We start from the raw sequence: 20,626 nt of genomic DNA, 5'->3' as shown, positions 1-20,626 counted from the left end.
GAATATGAGGAGCACCTCTTGCCTGGTACTCTTTTCTCCAAAAGAAATCCACTACTTCTCCAAGAGGTGGATTTTTTTTATTGCAGATGAAGGACATCATAGCCTCAAATCTATGATTGAAATATCTGCAAACATTAACCGGATCCAATGAGCACAGTTCTCCTGCTGTCTTGTATTCGATGTTTTTAATGTTTGAATTTGCCTCTCGTAGAAAATCCAGTAAATCATCCCAAGCGTACTCGGCACAGCTTAGGGTAAGGAACCATGTTGGTGTTCCTAAATTCCGTAACATGCATTTTAATTCACCATGGCGTCGGTACCAATATTCATTTGTCCCACGCTGACAAGCCATCAGATTGATCAGTTGTGTTTCCAAATGATCATCTCGGTGCTGCACTTTCTCCATAAAATCCTTAGCAGACACATTTTGTAAATGTACTCCACTTTTTAAAATGTGATTTACTGCATATGATAATGCAGACAAGTCGCTTTCAAATAAAAGATGGAACAAATAAGGAATACTTTGTCGAAATCTGGGATCTTCTGCATATAGTCTTGTAGTCCGATACTCAGAAGCTGGAATCTGTTCTGGACGTTCATCGTATCGTCCTCCTTTTCCTTTAGGAAACAGCTGGGGAAAACATTGAGCTTCCAAGCTCTCCTCCCATACACCCACGGGAGTTCCTTTTGCTTTCTTCATCTGAAACAGATCAATATTGTCTCCCATAGCTTCTTTTGAATGTAGAGGATGTATGCTAAAATGTTCATAAATTTCTTCTTCCTTTGACTTGTCCACTTTTTCAATTTGTCCAGTTGGTGTTTCTGTGTCTTCTTGTAAATCTTCTTCTTCTTCTTCTATATAAATTGATTCATACCATTTGTTATTCCTTTTCAAATACAAATTTGCTCTTTGTACTTTCCGTACATCTACCAGCTCCTGCCAAATCTTCTTATTCTTTGTAGGTACACCATTAACCAGAATAACTAATGGTTCAGTTTCCAAAGTATCTGCATCAATAGTTTCCATATTTTTTTTCAAATCCAAGGGCAAATACACCACTCTACCTTTTAAACCTCTCAGTAAATCTGAAGGAGGTAATTTACCAGTTTTGGGCTCCATACGTACTATGGTCTGGAACGGATGAACACATTGAATATGTATAGACTCATATGTATTTAATTCAGAAAGTTCGGCAGGAATAACATCCAATTCTAAATTATTATGTACAGCTCTGGTCGGCATTCTATTTTCCTCTAACTTGTTGTAACAGTATTTACAAATACGCTGATCTTCACCCAATTCAAAACAATTTTCTAGAAATATATATGTGACAAAATCTTTCCACTTATAATTATCTTCATTTTAACTCTTTCTGTAGAGATCAACATTCCTAGTTTGTTTTCTATAATGAGTTCTGCGGCAACAAATACAAGTAATATTTGGTCTTTCATTAGAGATTTTTTCAAATTTTGTTATGTGATCATTAAATGTCTTACTTACAGAGGGCTCTACATTCTCTTCCACTTCTTCCTCATTTACTGTGTCCTTTTCTGCACTGTTTTGTTCAGGACCAAAGTAACAAAACTGAATTTCATCAACAACCTTCTCTTCATCTGATACCGATCCACGGAACAGAGCCCTATTCAATTCATCTAACTTTATTGCTGGACTTTTAGCAAAATACAACCGTCTCACAAACTTTCTCATTTCAGTATGATGAACAGCCAGCATCCTAAAATGATGGAAAACACTATTACACACTTTTCTAGATAGACAAGCCAGAGAATGACCCTGCAAACCAGTATTCTCTCTCACTCTGCATGGATCTAGACTTTGAAGCACCTTAATCTTCTGTTTTACACTTTTTTTTACTATATTCTCTTAGAAACTCACGAAATTTATCAATAGATTCCTGATGCACAGTGCAAATACTACTACAATTCCAAGTGTACACTGGGGCTTTAGGACGTCTCCCCATAGCCTCATCCGCCATCACTTGTACCTCATCTCTTGGAACCATTATCTCCTTCTCCATTATGCAACCATTTTTCACTTCATAAGCACGACCTCTGGTGTCAACTGCATGCAGCAAACTATTACTTTGAAAATAACTCTCTTCATTAAAAAAAGGTTCACTACTTGAACTATGCATCCATTTTCCTAAAAACACTTTACAAAAGTTTGTTCTGTTCACTACTCTTTTCCTTTTGCTTTGTGATTTCAGTACATTAACCATTTTATCTAATGTACGCATCCTATTCAAAATTAAAATGAATAGTTTCCTTTTTAATTCTAATGCCTTTGCTGCAATGGCTTCAATTTCTTTTTTTCTCTTGTAATATTTTACCTTTTGCTTATATTTCTTCACATCCTTTATCAAATTGGACATAACTCTTCTCTGAAACATTTTTCTACGTATCTCTTTAAACGCTGTTTTTCTGTTTAAGTTAATCTTTGTTGTTGCAGAAGGTATATTTGCATTAACTAAATTCTCAATTTTTTCCTGTTTTTTTCTATTGAAAACATTCTTTCCAGTACAGACATTTTGGACATTTTTCCTTTTTTTGAAGATGTTCTTTAAAAAATCTTTTGTCTGCTTACCAGAAGACTTGTTCTTTTTCCCAACATGAGCATCTCCAACTAACTTAGGTCCTCCAGTTGTCTTCAAATATAGGTTTTTTTTGTGGTCTTTCTTTAGTCTGGATTTTGTAGGCATCTCAAATTTTGTTCACTGCTCTTCAGCAATACCTGAAAAAAACTAAAAAAAAATTCCTTTATTTTAATAAAATATATTACTACATTTTTTATGATCTTTTCAAATCTTAAAATACTATGTACCCCTTTCCTACAAGTGAAAATCACAATAACACCATCACAAATTAAATATCTAAAAACAATTCCTGTGTGCACACAGAGTCATGGTTTGAAATTAGGCAGAAAACGAAATTTCTTTGCCAATTGCAAAGCATACTTTCTACTACTTTTTTGGCAAGTGATAAGTACTTTTACAGTCTGACACATTTTAAATCCACTTTTCAGATTCTGAAAACATCACATGTCCAAACTGCTTTTTCAGACCAGCACCATGTGTAACCTGGGTGACTGACTACACTCCAGCAAGGGCAACCAGCCTTAGTGTTGCTGAATGTATTTGCATTACTGACTGCAACCTCAAACCCCACTCGGTTGTGAATACTGTGCATGATTCCACAGGATAAGCAGCTGGGTGTGTGCTAAGAGTCTGCTTCTGCATACAAAAAAATGGCTCCCCCTTTCCATCTAATGCAAATGTAAAATCACCAGAGCAATACGCAATAAATCTCTGCCTGTAATTCCTATTTGCACACAGAGTCATGTTTTCACATTAGTCACAAAACGAAATTTCTTTGCCAATTTGAAAGCACACTTACTACTCTTTTTTTTGGCAAGTGATAAACACTTTTACAGACTGACACATTATGAATCCACTTTTCAGATTCTGATAAAAGCACATGTCCAAACTGCTTTTTTCAGACCAGCACCATGTGTAACCTGGGTGACTGACTACACTCCAGCAAGGGCAACCAGCCTTAGTGATGCTGAATGTATTTGCATTACTGACTGAAACCTCAAACCCCACTCGGTTGTGAATACTGTGCATGATTCCACAGGATAAGCAGCTGGGTGTGTGCTAAGAGTCTGCTTCTGCATACAAAAAAATGGCTCCCCCTTTCCATCTAATGCAAATGTAAAATCACCAGAGCAATACGCAATAAATCTCTGCCTGTAATTCCTATTTGCACACAGAGTCATGTTTTCACATTAGTCACAAAACGAAATTTCTTTGCCAATTTGAAAGCACACTTACTACTCTTTTTTTTGGCAAGTGATAAACACTTTTACAGACTGACACATTATGAATCCACTTTTCAGATTCTGATAAAAGCACATGTCCAAACTGCTTTTTTCAGACCAGCACCATGTGTAACCTGGGTGACTGACTACACTCCAGCAAGGGCAACCAGCCTTAGTGATGCTGAATGTATTTGCATTACTGACTGAAACCTCAAACCCCACTCGGTTGTGAATACTGTGCATGATTCCACAGGATAAGCAGCTGGCTGTGTGCTAAGAGTCTGCTTCTGCATACAAAAAAATGGCTCCCCCTTTCCATCTAATGCAAATGTAAAATCACCAGAGCAATACGCAATAAATCTCTGCCTGTAATTCCTATTTGCACACAGAGTCATGTTTTCACATTAGTCACAAAACGAAATTTCTTTGCCAATTTGAAAGCACACTTACTACTCTTTTTTTTGGCAAGTGATAAACACTTTTACAGACTGACACATTATGAATCCACTTTTCAGATTCTGATAAAATCACATGTCCAAACTGCTTTTTCAGCCCAGCACCATGTGTAACCTGGGTGACTGACTACACTCCAGCAAGGGCAACCAGCCTTAGTGATGCTGAATGTATTTGCATTACTGACTGAAACCTCAAACCCCACTCGGTTGTGAATACTGTGCATGATTCCACAAGATAAGCAGCTGGGTGTGTGCTAAGAGTCTGCTTCTGCATACAAAAAAATGGCTCCCCCTTTCCATCTAATGCAAATGTAAAATCACCAGAGTAATACCAAACAGCTTTCTGAGACCAGCAACATGTGTAACCTGGGTGACTCACTACACTCCAGCAAGGGCAACCAGCCTCACTGATGCTGAATGTATTTGCATTACTGAGTGCAACCTCAAACCCTTAAAGTATTCCTTATTTTTACCAGTACACCTTAAATTTCCGTGAAAACTTAGTCCATATTATTTTACATGTTCCTCACATTTAAATTTCTCCCAAAACAGAAAATAATAAACACAACTTCAACAAAAGGAATTCCAATTCTATTATTCATTTCTTAATCTACCATATACATCCCCTCTCAAACTCTAAACTCACCTTTAAAATTAGTTAGTTGTGAAAGAAATGTGGCACTCAAACAGCAGATTATCAGAGCCAGGATCTTCTGTACACCTCTCTCCTCTAAGCAGAACCAGATAATGGCAAACTTTCCCTCTCTTTTTCCACACATATACATGTTAATTTCAAATCTCAGTGCTTCCCCCTTTTTTTCAAATGTAATCACACATTTCTATTGGTTGAAAACCAACCCTTTTCCAAAAGTACCCTTCCCCCAACTTGACTTCTGCCTAGTACCCTTCCCCCAACTTGACTTCTGCCTGCTACCATAGCAACAGCTCTTGAAACACTGCTGTGTAGAGTCAGGTCAGAAGTTCACCAAACAATGTTTCATTTCCAAAGAGCAGGAGTGCTTGACTTTTCAAACCTAACAGCAAATCCATAGTACTGTTCTTTGGTAACACATTTTTCTGTACCAATACAAAACATGCTTCTATAAATTTACACATACAGCCTAGTTTTTATTCTAGAATGGTATGAAACAGCCAATCAGTTTAAAAAAAAAATAATATGAATGCCTCCATTTCCAAACTGTCTTTCATTTCTTTTTACCATTCTACTGAATTACACCTCCTGAGTGCATCCAGTTCTCCTTTGAAGATGTTCACAGTGTGGATTGTAGGGCACAGCTATGTCTTCTGGAGTGAAAAGTATGCAGAGAAAACAGATATGGTGAGAGACCTTGCTTTACCAAATGTAGACATTAAATGGATTGGTCAGAGAGGGTTAAAGTGGCACCAATTGATGCCATTGGTGAAATCCTTCATGCAAATCCAACACCCTGACCTCATAATAGTGCACTGTGGTGGCAATGACCTAGGCACTTTGACTGGGGTAGGTCTGGAAATGCTTATGAAGGAGACCTTTGCACAACTGTTTTCACTTTTCCCTAAAACTTCCTTAGTGTTTTCTAACATATGCCAAAGGCAAAAATGGAACTGGTCCAATCATTTCTGTCCACAGATTGACAAAGCAAGAAAGCACGTCAACAAATCTGTTTCTGCTTTCCTCCGAGACTATGGTATGGGTTCCATTTACCACAACAACTTGCGTTACGACATGCAAGACATTTATAGAGGAGATGGTGTACACTTCACTGATGAAGGGAACGACATGCAAGACATTTATAGAGGAGATGGTGTACACTTCACTGATGAAGGGAACAAAGTCTTCCTCTTGAAACTTAGACTCTGCATCGGTACTTACTTGTAGGTACCACTAAAAAATCACTTCATAAACACAACGGCTCTTTTTAGAGCCCCCTAATATCTAAACACTTAAATCTGAATTTTATTTCTTTTTTTATTTTTTTTTTCTACCGTACGCGTACGGTAAGCTCACCGTAAGCTTACCGTATGCGTACCCCGCGATTTATTTTTAAATTAATAAATGTTTTTTTTGTACTTTTCTGTCCTTCTTTGACCCCCTTTCAAATGTCAGGGGGTCTACCCCCTTTTCAAGTTATCACCCTTTTTTTTTCTGTGTGAAACACACAAAATGGCGGCCGCCGCTTCCTGGTTTCGACCGATTCGTATGTTTACTAAGATCTGACAGCCAATCAGAATCGCGCTCGCGCACGTCACCGTACGCGTACGGTAAGCTTACCGTAAGCGCACGGTAAGCGCACCGTAAGCTGCCAAAGATATATATATTGATTTAAATGCTATTTTCTCAGGAACTACTGAACAGATTTACACCAGACCTACAAAAGGCACTGCCTTGACCTGAGAACTACCTCTCTGCCAAATTTCATGTAACTTTGTTCAGCCGTTCGGGCTGTAGCTGTGTCTAAAGGTCCTATGGAAAAATGCATGGGAAAAACGCGTTTTGGGACCCCCCTTTTATCTCAGCCCCCGCTTGACGAATCCCCCCGAGACTTTCAGGGTAGGAGCGGAGCGTAGCACCCCACCTATTTTGAAAAATTCGCGAGGATTCGTCAACCGGCGCCAAAGTTATTCAAAATAGAATGTTGCGGTTTTCCTATGGAAACAGGGTCCTAACTATAACTACCTACTGGCGACCGCCAGTAGGTAATATATATATATATATATATATATATATATATATATATATATATATATATATATATATCAAACAAACCTCTCTGCCTGAGAAAGGAACGAGCCGCACTCCATCCGATAATGAAGGATTTTATTTCATTTCAAGGGTGGCATTACCTGATGCATTTCGGTCATATATATACATATATTATCTAGTAGATAGTTACAGTTAGGACCGAGTTCCCATAGGAAATCTGTAAATTCTATTTTGAATAACTTTGGCGCCGGTTGACTTATTCTCGTGAACTTTTCAAAACTAATGGGGCGCTCCGCTCAGCTCCTACCCTGAAAGTCTCGGGGTGATTCGTCAAGCGGGGGCTGAGAAAAAAAATATATATATATGTATATATAAATATATACATATATATATAGCCCAGTTGAAGGTGTTGCTATGATAAAAGAAAGAGAAAAAACACTAAAGTTATCGAGCACTGAACCGGTGGTAACGCTGTCGTTTGTGGATATATGAGGGAAAGTGCGGCTGGACTGACCTGGAATAGGTGGGAGTCATTGTTGAAATATATATATATATATATATATATATATATATATATATATATATATATATATATTGTTGTTCATCAAGTTGCGATAAAACACACTCTCAGGCTCCAAAGTAAGTACCCAGTGGGACGTTTATTTCCCCATAAAGACCCCATAAATCCTCCAGGCAGGCCCATAGTCTCTTCCAGAGGTAGTATTTTGGAGAACATCTCAAAATACGTTGATTTCTTCCTCAGAGAGTATGTCAGTGGTCTGCCTTCTCATGTTAGAGATACCAAAGATTTCCTTGATCAAATCGAAGGTTTAGAGTGGGATGAAGAATATTTGTTGGTCACAATGGATGTCAGCTCTCTCTATACCATAATCAAACATGAACATGGCATAGAGGCGTGTAGACACTATTTAAGAAAACGACACATCAGATTCAAAGACCATACTGATATGGTTTTGGAAATGATGCAGTTTTGCCTCACTCATAACATCTTTTTATTTGATGGCACACTATACCAACAAACAACTGGTACAGCGATGGGAACATGTTTCGCTCCATCTTTTGCCAATCTGTTCCTAGGCAAATGGGAGGAGGACACTCTAGTGGACACACATTTCAAAGAAGAAACGAAAATCATGCTTGAAAGGTTCAAAACCAGGGGTTATCCCACATGGGTCCTGAACAAAGCACTACGGAAGGTAGAAATGATAGAAAGAACTGACACTCTTAGATCCATGAGAGAGCAACAACAGGAACCCACACAACAGGAAGAGACAACCAGGGTAATACTTACATACAACAGAAATGCCAAAGACATAAAGAACATACTGGCCAAGAATTGGGACATTCTTAAAAGTGATCCCAACATTGGTACCATCATTAGTGAGAAACCACACATCACTTACAGAAAAGGCTACAATTTTAGAGACAAGTTAGTACACAGTGATGTCACTATATACAACACCATGATGAACCAGGGACTCCAAGGTTTCTTTCCCTGCGGACACTGCAGAGCCTGCAGGAACAGCAGCATGAAAAAGGATTACAGGGATGGGGGTGGCAGGAACAAAGTCATCTCACAGTTCCTTACCTGTGGTACCCCGTTTGTTATACACTGTCTTGAATGCCCGTGTAAACTCAGGTATATAGGAAGCACAGTTCACCCAGCAAAGAAACGTGTATTGGAGCATATGAGGGCTATCAGTAATTGTGACCAACAGTATCCGGTAGCCCGTCATTTCCAAGAATACCATTTCTCTGACAACTCATGTCTTAGCTATTTTGCCATGGAACACATCCCAAGATCCCCGAGGGGTGGAAACAGGGTATTAAAACTTAGACAGAAAGAATCAAAAATGATTATTGACCTCCAGACCAAATCCCCGGGGGGGCTCAACATTGATGAAGAGTTACGAATACACTTACATGAAAAATAGTTTCGATTTACTTTGTCATCTTGCTTCTCATCCATTATTCGTAAAGAAATGTTTTCTTTGTGCATGATATAACATGAATTTACTGAATACAATATTATTTGCATAAGAAAATGAAAAAGAAACAATACTTATCATTGTGCACATGAATGTTCTTAGGAACTTATTTTAATCTGTTTATTTTAAGCACACCTTCAGAGGTTCAAATATTCACATTTACAATTCTTGTTCTCTTTTTTCTTTTTCTTTTTCTTTTCTCTTCTTTTCACTACAGGAGGAAAGGCAGGGACCCATACCACACGGGTGGCACCACATTCACGGGTCCCCACCCTTTTTTCCGAAGGCACAACGTAATGCGGTATCTTTTCTAATTCAATAAATGTCACTTCAGTATTTTTTCCGTGAAGCACTTCCGGCCTTTGTGGAGTACTATAGACTTTGTCGTGTGATGGAAACTAGGAACGGATTTAGGATTACGGATTTTCCCAGTATGATCATTGACTATTGACATTGAACTCAACACTTAGTTTTCCAGGAGGTTGATGCCATGTGATACACCAATGGAGGTTGTTTTTTAATTCCACAACTCTTCATTCATCACACAATATGGGCACTTGTCCGTAATTTCAATCACCCTTCCCAAACGGTGCTGTAACTTCAACCAGGTCACTAGTCTCCACCAATAGATCTGCAGCAGATATATGCATGTTGGGATTCAGCCCAAGATTTTCACTGAGAATCACTATATTTTTATTCTCAATCACATTTGCATTTAGATTCTCACACAACTTCACTGAAAATATATGTTTTCAACCAATATTTTTTTCGTGCTTCAAGAGGTCTAACATTTGTGAATTTTCATTATATAACAAATACGATGTATGCTTACTTGTCATTGCAATGTGAACACCTTTCCTGCGCATTTTTGTATTTAACTTTATTGATACGTATCACGCACAATATATGCCCACTCGAAATATTATGCAGTATTGAATGATACTAACTTTGTCGTGAAATTTACAATTTACAATGTGTAGATATTCGGTTCAACTTATGTATTTAACTATATTGGCAAACACACCACACAGTACAAAATGTATTCACAGTTGGGAAATCCCAGGCTATTTAACCATGCAAACATGGCCGCGACATTTGCACCATATCAGCGAGTGTTTACTTGTAGAAAAACCATCTTTTATGTTTACTACCTCGAGAAGTACGATTTGTTTATAAAAATGGTGACATTGACATTAATTTCCATCGTGTGAACAAGGCTGTTTAGCCGAAACGCGTAGCGTGGAAATAAACGTCCCACTGGGTACTTACTTTGGAGCCTGAGAGTGTGTTTTATCGCAACTTGACGAACAACAAATTTGGAATACCGGGTGCTCTTCCGGAGTACACACCACCCTCCACGGGTCCGTGGTCTCACAAGGAGCGTTCTTCTGGTCGATATATATATATATATATATATATTCACTGAAAAAACCATAGGTTTCAGGCACGTTATAGTTAGAAATTAGCATTTAAAAAACCTTAGAAATTCACTGAAAAAACCATAGGTTTTAGGGAAAGTTATAGTTAGTTGGACATTGCACTCGTACAAAACCCGTGAAATTCCCCCGTTATAGGTAGTTCAGCTAACTATAACTCACGCCCCCGCAATGCACTGCTGATGACGTCACATATTACATCACTCATGACATGGTCAGTGACATCACTGATGACATCTCAAATGACATCACTGATGACATAACTTGATGACATCATCCATGTGAAACTTTCATGCATCTTCTCACACCCTAATATAACTTTTGATACACCCACTTTAAATTACAGATTGCCTTTCTCAAAACCATTGACACTCGAACACCAATAACTTCATAACCACTCACTGATTCTTACGTCTACACACACATCCACTCACTCACCTGTACAATAACTCATACTTACGGTCACTCAGTATAGGACTATCATATGCACTCATACACCTATATAGACACACACACCGCCACTCATCCATAGAGGTACTCACACACCTAGTCAGTCATGCAAATAATTATTCACACTCCCATTAACTCACCAATACAGTTATACACACACCGTCTCACTTACTCATACAAATACTAGCACATTCTTACGTTCTTATACAATCACTGATACAAGCAAACACTCATCCATGCAGCCACTCTCATAATCATACACTCTCACTTATAGCCATTTATAAACACACATATATACTGCCTTTCATATATGTAGTTACTTACACATGTACCAATGACATATACATTCACTCACTAACACACCCATACACACACTCACCCACCCATGCAGTCCATCACAGATGCACACTTCAAACTATGCACCCAATGAATCATTCACTCACACATCTATGCACAGAGTCGCACACACCCCACCCACACAAACACTCAGGCACCCATACAGATACCTTGACAGCCAATCAATAACTCATATAGATACTTATGTAATTATTCACAAACCCGTGTAATCGCTTAAACACCAACAGACAGACGGATATAGAGATTCACACAGTTTAGTGAATAACCCATGCATTCAGTAAGATATGTTTAACCACTCACTTATAGAGTCAGTCATGCACCTAGTAAAACATCCATTCAGACAATAAACATCCACTCATTCTTCAATATGCCTTTCCTAATATATATTAAACATATTTAAACTTTACAGAAACACACAGTCACTGTATGATGTCATCAGTGATGTCATCAGTGATGTCATTTGAGATGTCATCAGTGATGTCATCAGTGATGTCACTGACCATGTCATGAGTGATGTAATATGTGACATCATCAGCAGTGCATTGCGGGGGCGCGAGTTATAGTTAGCTGAACGGGGGAATTTCACGGGTTTTGTACGAGTGCTATGTCCAACTAACTATAACTTTCCCTAAAACCTATGGTTTTTCAGTGAATTTCAAAGGTTTTTTAAATGCTAATTTCTAACTATAACATGCCTGAAACCTATGGTTTTTTCAGTGAATTTCAAAGGTTTTTCAAATGCTAGTTTCTAACTATGCCTACAGAGGTAGGACAGGTGAAGAAAGAAGAAAAAACGCACAGAAAGAATCAAAAGAAATGCAGAAAGAAGCAACAGAAGTGCGCAAAGACGAAGAAAAGTGCAGGAAGAAGCAAGACATGTGCAGAAAGAACCAACAGAGGAGCCGAAAGAGGGCTTGTTCAAAATCATCCTGTGCCCACAACTTTTTCAGACGGGTACTGGTGGTAACTGACTGACTAACCAGGCCTAGAGCCAGTGCTATGCTAAAAGACACTTAGAATACAGTGAAAACACCTACATACACTAGGGAACACTATGCGTTGGGGTACCCCTGTGATAAGCACAACCTCCTCTGTAAGTCCCTAGTACATAATAGGGCAGGGGATTAAAACTACCTCTCAAAATGCGCTACGGTGCGCGTTTGCACAGTGGTGAAGGGAGGGGGGGCCTGGGGTGACATGTGTGCAAACACGCCCTGTAGCCGTTTTAAGTTGGGAGATTAACTCCCTTTCAATCTTGACGGTCACCTGGATCCAACTAGCCACCCAGATACCTCCAGTAAGCGCCACAGAGCTGCGTTGCAAAGAAGTGTAAAAAGGGGCATGGCCTGGACCACCTCTCTGCAACGCAGCGCAGTGGCGCTTACTGGAAGCACCTTGTGGGCTAGTTGGTCCCCAGGGGCCCTCAGGATTGAAGGGGAATTAATTCCCCAGCTTAAAACGCGCCACAGGGCGTATTTGCACACATCACCTCAGGCCCGCCCCCCTCCCTTCACCACTGTGCAAACGTGCCCCGTGGCGTGTTTTAAGTTGAGGGATTAAGTCCCTTTGAATCCTGAGGGCCCCTGGGGTCCAGCTAGCCCACCAGGTACCTCCAGTAAGTGACACAGAGCTACATTGTAGAGAGGTATAAAAAGGGGCGTGGCCTGGACCACCTCACTGCAACACAGCCCTGTGGCGCTTACTGGAGATACCTGGTGGCCTAGTTGCCCCCCCAGGGACACTCAGGATTGAAGAGGAATTAATTCCCCAACTTAAAACGCACCACAGGGTGTGTTTGCACACATGTCACCTCAGACCCGCCCCCTCCCTTCACCACTGTGCAAACGCGTCCCGTTGCGCGTTTTAAATTGGGAGATTAAGTCCCCTTCAATCCTGAGGGTCCCAGAGGCCAACTAGCCCACCAGGCACCTGCGGTTAGCGACACAGGGCTGCGTTGCAGAGAGGTGGTCTGAGGCCACGCCCCTTTTTACACCACTCTGCAAGGCAGCCCTGTGGCGCTTACTGGCGGTACCTGGTGGGCTAGTTGGCCCATAGGGACCCTCAGGATTGAAGGGGAATTAATTCCCCACCTTAAAACGTGCCACAGGGCCTGTTTGCACACATGTCACATCAGGCCCTGCCCCTTCCCTTTACCACTGTGCAAATGCGCCCTGTGGCGCGTTTTAAGTTAAGGTATTAAGTCCCCTTGAATCCTAAAGGTCCCTGGGGTCCAACTAGCCCACCAGATACCTCCAGTAAGCGCCACAGAGCTGCGTTGCAGAGAGGTGTAAAAAGGGGCGTGGCCTGGACCACCTCTCTGCAACGCAGCCCTGTGGGGCTTACTGGAGGTTCCTGGTGGGCTAGTTGGTCCCAGGGACCCCTAGTATTGAAGAGGAATTAATTCCCCAACTTAAAACGTGCCACAGGGCATGTTTGCAGAGTGTTGCTAGAGGGGGCGGGGCCTCTGGCACGATCGTGTGTTTTTCTTATTTTTACATTTTTTAAGAAGGGAGGCTGTGTGGCCCCCCCTTCCTTTTCTATTTTATAGGCCCTGGGGACCCCATCCCCCAGGGCCTGACCCCTTTTTGTATTTTATTTTTAAACGGAAGGGGGCCGCATGGCCCCCCTTCCGAGGCCATATTTGGCCCCAGGGACCCCATCCCCCGGGGCAAGGCCGGTGGTTTTGTTTTTTTAAAAATAATTTTGGAGGGGGGCTGCGTGGCCCCCCTCCTGAGGCCATTTATGGCCCCGGGGACCCCATCCCCCGGGGCCTGCCTTTGCGTTTTTTTTTAATTTTATTATGGGGAGGGGGCTGAGTGGCCCCCCTCCCTGGCCACTTCTGGCCCCAGGGACCCCATCCCTCGGGGCCTGGCCACATCGTTGAGGGTCGTGGGGGGTCCCCAATTCCCCCAAGGTCCCACCAGCTCCCTGCCTTCTGCAGGAGCCGGCATTGCTTTTCCACACGGAGAGCTGCTAAGATGCAGCTCCCCGTGTGGAAAAGCAATCTGGTTTGGTTTTTGGAAGCTCTTCCAAAAACCAAACCAGAGTTTGCTATGACAGGGCGGGAGCCGCGAGGCTCCCGCCCTGTCATAGAAAACGGCAGTGTCCCGGGTGGGGGCACCCAGGGACACTCCAGGAGCAGGCCCTGGGGGTGGCGGTCCCCAGGACCATCATTGGCTCCTGGAGGGGGGTGCGGTCCCCCTCCCTTCATTGTGAAAGCACCGGGGGTGGTGGTCGCCGGGGCTCAGGGGTCCAATACGGACCCCGCATTTAAAAATTAGTGCCCCGGGGAGGTGGCGGTCCCTGAGGTGTGTGGGGGGGGGAACGAGCCTCCCCACACAGGTCTTTTTATTTTAAAAACAAAAGCCCTGGGGTTGGAGGTGCACGGGGCAGAGGGGGGGTCGTGCCCCCCTAATTAATAAATAAAAGCCCTGGGGTGGCAGTCCCCGGGGCTTGGGGGGCCTCCAAGGCCCCCCCACAGATTTCATAACAAGCCCTGGGGGGTGGTGGTCCCCGGGGCTGCGGGAGGCTGTGTGCCGCCCTGCAAATATTCATGCTTTGACCCAGGGGGTGGCGTCCCCGGGGCAGTGTGGGGGGATTGGGCCGCAACACATTTTTTTGCATGCCCCCGGGACCGGGCCCAGCCGGGGGCTTTAATTAAACGAAGCGCGGGAGCCCGAGCTTCGTTTTTTTTTTCCGGCCGAAATTCGAGCTGGGTGCGCAAATCACGCCGATTTTTTTTTTTTTTAAAAAAATGCTTTTTTGGGACCCCCTGAGCAGGCCTAGGGCGTCAGTCAGGGTGTTTCTATCCTGCCCCCTTTTCTTGTTTTTCGCCTTTGTTTTCTCTTTTCTTGTGCCTCGGTTCTACTGAGGCACAAGATGGCTGCCAACACTTCCTGGTTTGGATTGTTGACAGCCAATTAGAATAAAGCTCGTGATCGAGAGGGTGCGCGGATCTACCGTGGCCATAGTTATCACTATCTTTATTTCTTAATTTCTCAAAAACTACTGAACAGATTAACAACATTTTTTAAAAGGATCCTTTCTGAGCCAAGCAGTACCTTTTTGCCAAATTTGGTGTAATTCCGTTCTGCATTTTTTGCTATAACTGTGTCTAAACTTTCCTTTGGGAAATTGATTTTTTACCTTTATTTTTTGATTTTCTCAGGAACTACTGAACGGATTTACACCATTCAAAAAAATGTCTCTTTCTGAGCCAAGGGCTACCTTTTTGCAAAATTTGGTGTAATTCCATTCAGCAGTTCGGGCTGTAGCCTGTTCCAAAATTTCCTATGGGAAATAACATGGAGAAAACAAGTTGTGGGACCCCCCTTTTTTCTTGGCCCCGCTTGACGAATCACCCCCAAACTTTCAGGATAGGAGCTAACCGGAGCACCCCACCTGTTTTGAAATTTTCGCGATGATTCGTAATCCGGTGCCAAAAGTATTGGGAAAAGAATGTTACGAATTTCCTATGGATAATAGGTCCTAACTATAACTAACAGTAGGCAATATATATATATATATATATATATATATATATATATATATATATTTATATATATATATATATATATATATATATATATATAGAGAGAGAGAGAGAGAGAGAGAGAGAGAGAGAGAGAGAGAGAGAGAGAGAGCGCCGATTGATGAATCTTCATGAAATTTTCAAAACTAATATGATGCTCAGTTCAATTGCAGTGTTGATAATCCAAGGTAGGGCTGGCTTTTAAAATGACAGCAGGCGGCACAGCAGTGCACAAGTTAGTGCATTGAATATACTGGGCCTCTAAGTGTACATGCCCTACCATATCTAGGGACTTACAGGTAAGCTGTCAGTACCAATTGTAATTACACCAAATTACCATATACCTTTTAAACAGTCAAACATGGGGGCAAAAAGCAGGGGATACTGCAAAAAAACCTGTTTTCTCACAATGTTTTAACCCCTTCGCCGCGGGGGTAATTCGAGCCCAGCTCGTCATGAGGCACAGTGGAGCTGTGCTCATGACGAGCTGAGCTTGTCATTACTCCACCCACTGATTGATTCTCCCGCACAGGCGGGGAATCAATCGCGCGTGGGCAGAGCGCGACCGTTATGACGAGCCCAGCTCGTTATGAGCACAGCTCCACTGTGCCTCATGATGAGCTGGGCTCGTCATGAGCACACAAGGGGTTAAAGGTAGACTCAATTGCCCTGATACACAATAAAAATGTAAAAGTATCTGCAGAGAGTTGTATATCCGCCTGACTCTTTTTTGTCAGGTTATTTTCAAGTCACAAAGATTTGTTTCCAGTTATACTACAGGGAATGTCTTTTAGTATGTCCTATGGGATCCTACTTCCCTTGTGTGAAAGTCTACATAGCATAGTTTTAAGCATAGGTGGACTGGACGGGGCATATTTTTTGATTTTTCTATTTACTTTCTCTTTGCAGGGAAACATTTTCACCATGTACAAAACCCTTCCCCTTCACCTGCAACAAATATTGGGGTGACATATTACCTATCCCATCCTTTAAGGGATCTACTCCAGGCCTCTATCTATTTTGGGGTGGAAAGAGCTGAATCGGATTTTGTGAATGCCCGAACGTGTGTTGAGTGTTCACAAACTTACAAGACTAAGCACACATTGAAAAGTACAGTTCCCACCTTTTACATGGGATTTACTACTGCAGGCTTCTCCACGCTAGTAGCAGAGTTTTCAATTGCTTTGCATTCAAAGACAATAGGCGGATGTAGGCCTACATGAGGCACATTATAGGAATGTGACATCATTGCATATGCTAAATAGCCCCCCTACTATTTTTTGTAGGGCTTGTGCCCTACTGATTGGTCACCAAATTAAGAATAAATGTGAACAAATGGCCACAAGAGCAAATAGGCAATTTAAAATGTTCAAAAGCTGAGCGCAATAATTGTCAGATAATAAAGCAGTGAGCTTGTCAGATATAAAAGACTTCGAAATTATTGAGTACTACAGAAATTCACCCAAAAATCAAAAGGGATTGGGAAAAGTATAGTATAAAAGCAGAGCATACTAAAGTAGGTACACTGCTACCCGGAACAACATTTATGCGAATTTCATTCAAATTCTAACTCCTGGTTAACCTCTGTGGGAATTCAAAGGGTAATTCTAATCAGCATGTGTTTGGGGCATTGACTGGTCCCTAATATGAAACCCCAAAATTAAATGTATCAGCTGTCACTTGTTCCCAATTTTAACAGCTGAACTTTAACATTTGGCTGCGACCATATTGCTCCTTTTTTGCTTTTCTCTGACATATTTCAAGCAGAAAGGAGAAACATAATTTGTTACTTCTCGTAGATGCATCAAGCATAGAGCTCAAACCTGGAGCTTGGCATAACAATGGGACAGCAGGTACATTGGCACCTGGGCCAGAGATGTGAGGGGCCCCAACACACCTAAAATATTCCTGACGTTTACTACCAAATAAAGAATAGAAGTAAACGTTTTCCTTGCTTGCATTGGGCCCCTGGCACCCTGGCTATCCAACTATTAAAACCCCAACAGCATAAAATGGTAATCACATTTCTCTGCATTTATTACAGCGTGAAGCACAATCACAACCATCAAATGAATGCCCAGAACAATACACATGCGAGCTATGAGAAAGAAGTCATTTCAAATTTCCGTAAAAGGGTACTAAATTTGGATGTTGTGAGGTGATAATATCACCAAAGGGGGGATTGCTGGAGTGAGGTTTTCCTTGAAATTCGTATACCTCCTCCATTTTATCGTGTTAAAATTAAAACGAATAACTAATTAATATTGATAGTATTAATGGTTTGCTGTATTTGAATAATCAACATTACTAATTAGAAAATACACGTGGGAATCGCATTGGCATGGCTTGATTGATACGTAAACTAATTTTGTACGCATACTAATGTTAGATATTTAGAATTTGCATGTTATATGTTGCTTTTGTGATGTGATTTGTGAATTGTGCTTTTAATGTGAGTATAAACCACAATGCGTGTTGCTTTTGCTAGATAAATACACACACATAAAGGGTTTAGTGAGGGAATAACATTTTAATAGTCACATTCATGTATTAATTACGTTTTGTGTTTCTTTGCTTAACTTGACTTTTCTGGAGTGGCCACAAAATGGCTGCCATCCCTATTTGACGGACAGACGATATACAGAAGTCACTGGGTGAAGTGCGCCTGCGCTAAAAGATGAGCAACAATAACCTCGTCCTGACCCCAGGCAGACTGTACCCGTGAAGGTCGCACCGGGATGGGTGCCAATCTTCAGATAATGGACTTCCTTAAACTAAAAACTGTTATAATTGATGACACCATGGACACAAACCCGTATGAGAACCAAAATGCCCTGAATGGACAAGTAACTGTTGCAAATTATTAGTAAATTGAGAATTACATCTAAAGAAACATCTAGTGTATGGGAATCAGGAAGAATGATCCTGGTTCCACCAATCAAATTTGTTTAAAAACATGTATTGTAACATTTTGTTGTTGATTTTATTATAAAAGAAGTAGAATAGAGAGGGTCAGTGCGCTTTTTACCCAATTTCCTGACATTATGCTGACGGAGAGGACGGTGACACTGCTGGACAGCTGCTTCCCAGAGACTTTGGCGGACTGATCAGATGCTCAATTAATTTACGAACTGATTGATCGATTTATGGGCATAGAGACAAAAGATCTGAAATTGACATAGAGGACGTCATTTAGCCAGATTAGGTAAATATGCGAATCAAAATATTGACTGCTTTATGATTTTCTTATGCGTTATTTAGATAAATATTTCAATTCATTATAAGAACTGTGTCGGGTTATTATTTTAGAAGTGTATTGATGTATACTGTTTAGAAGAATTAAGTGTCGCTCTACCCAGCAACTCAGCTGATCCATGGCCTATCCATGGGAGGAACTACTAGGGTAAAAGTTTAGATCCTGGTGAGGTAGGGAAGAATAGGTGAACTTATTACTCATCAGGGATTTGTGGATTTCCTCCCATTCCAGCGTATGGAATAAAAGGATTCCCTCTCGAGTACCATAGATCTAAAGAAGAATGAATGAATGGTGTTATGGGCCCCACCAGTGAATGAGTGAATGAATGTGGTCGTAAAGATCTGTGGTCTGTGACGTAGAAAGGGATTTGGTATTCAGCGCTGGAGCACACGCGCCTAAGTTAAGTAAAACTGAAGACATGATGGGGCGATATTAATAAAATGCATTACTACATCATGATGAAATCTCAAGTGTCAGCCATCTAGTACTCACAGTAGACAAACTAATTCCCTACCTTTAAAAAATGGCCCATCCTACTCTTTGTAGGCATTTTTATATGGAGGTAACATTGTGTTTGTGTGTGAAGGCGAGAAGCAGAATTGTCTCTGCTATTGGCTTGTCTGCCAGCATCATCCCTCAAGAATGAAAGGAGCCTCACTCATAATAGGCGGATGGACTTCCCCCGTGGAATTAACGCTATCTCCGCCAATCATCAAATTCACAAGAGATGCCCCTTAAATGCGCATTGTCCACTGAGTTGTATATTCCATTGTCTGTTTTTAGATGATTTACACTATGTGACTGACTCAGTTCATTGATGTCGGTTTGCTTTACCTTTGAGTGCAAACGCAAGGCAGTTCAAACTTAGATAAAGCCATCATAGAGGAATAGAGGATTAATTATTTAGGGCGATCCCCCTAAGGAATGTGTTAAAACAAATCGCCTAAATCAGGCAGTGCATTTCCTGACCAATGTTCAGTGAGCCTGTTTGAGAGCAGGGAAAATGAAACTAATTAGATTTACTACTGAAGAGGCTTCTTTTGTTCAGAATGCCAACACTGAAAAAGCAGAGAACAATCTGAAGCAGCAAAACAAAAACAAGCCCTATTTTCATGTTTCAGAGAGAGAAATTCGATGCTTCCGGCAACTTTCCACCTATTCGTCCACAAGCTACCAAGAAAACGATGTCATTGGTGACGACACTGTGCACATTTCAGCGTATGGAATAAAAGGATTCCCTCTCGAGTACCATAGATCTAAAGAAGAATGAATGAATGGTATTATGGGCCCCACCAGTGAATGAGTGAATGAATGTGGTCCTAGAGATCTGTGGTCTGTGACGTAGAAAGGGATTTGGTATTCAGCGCTGGAGCAGTTTTCTGGTAGCAGAATGATGGTTAGCTATTGTTTTGGGTTTAGTGACGATTGCTTGTAAATAGCTTATTGATTATTGATTGGTATTGGTTTATGTACTAACACTCTATGTTGAGGCGCGTCGAGTTATATGTTGTTTGCACGGCTTCTGGGATGTAGGAAGTCGGAAGTTTGTAAAAGTTCCGTAGAAGAGCAGAGGTAAGCGCTGCTCTCGGGAAA

The sequence above is a fragment of the Triturus cristatus genome, chromosome 2_1 (genome assembly GCF_964204655.1).
Source record: "Triturus cristatus chromosome 2_1, aTriCri1.1, whole genome shotgun sequence".
NCBI classification, from domain to species: domain Eukaryota; kingdom Metazoa; phylum Chordata; class Amphibia; order Caudata; family Salamandridae; genus Triturus; species Triturus cristatus.
The sequence above is the reverse complement of the archived record's forward strand: the minus strand, read 5'-3'. Positions refer to the sequence as shown.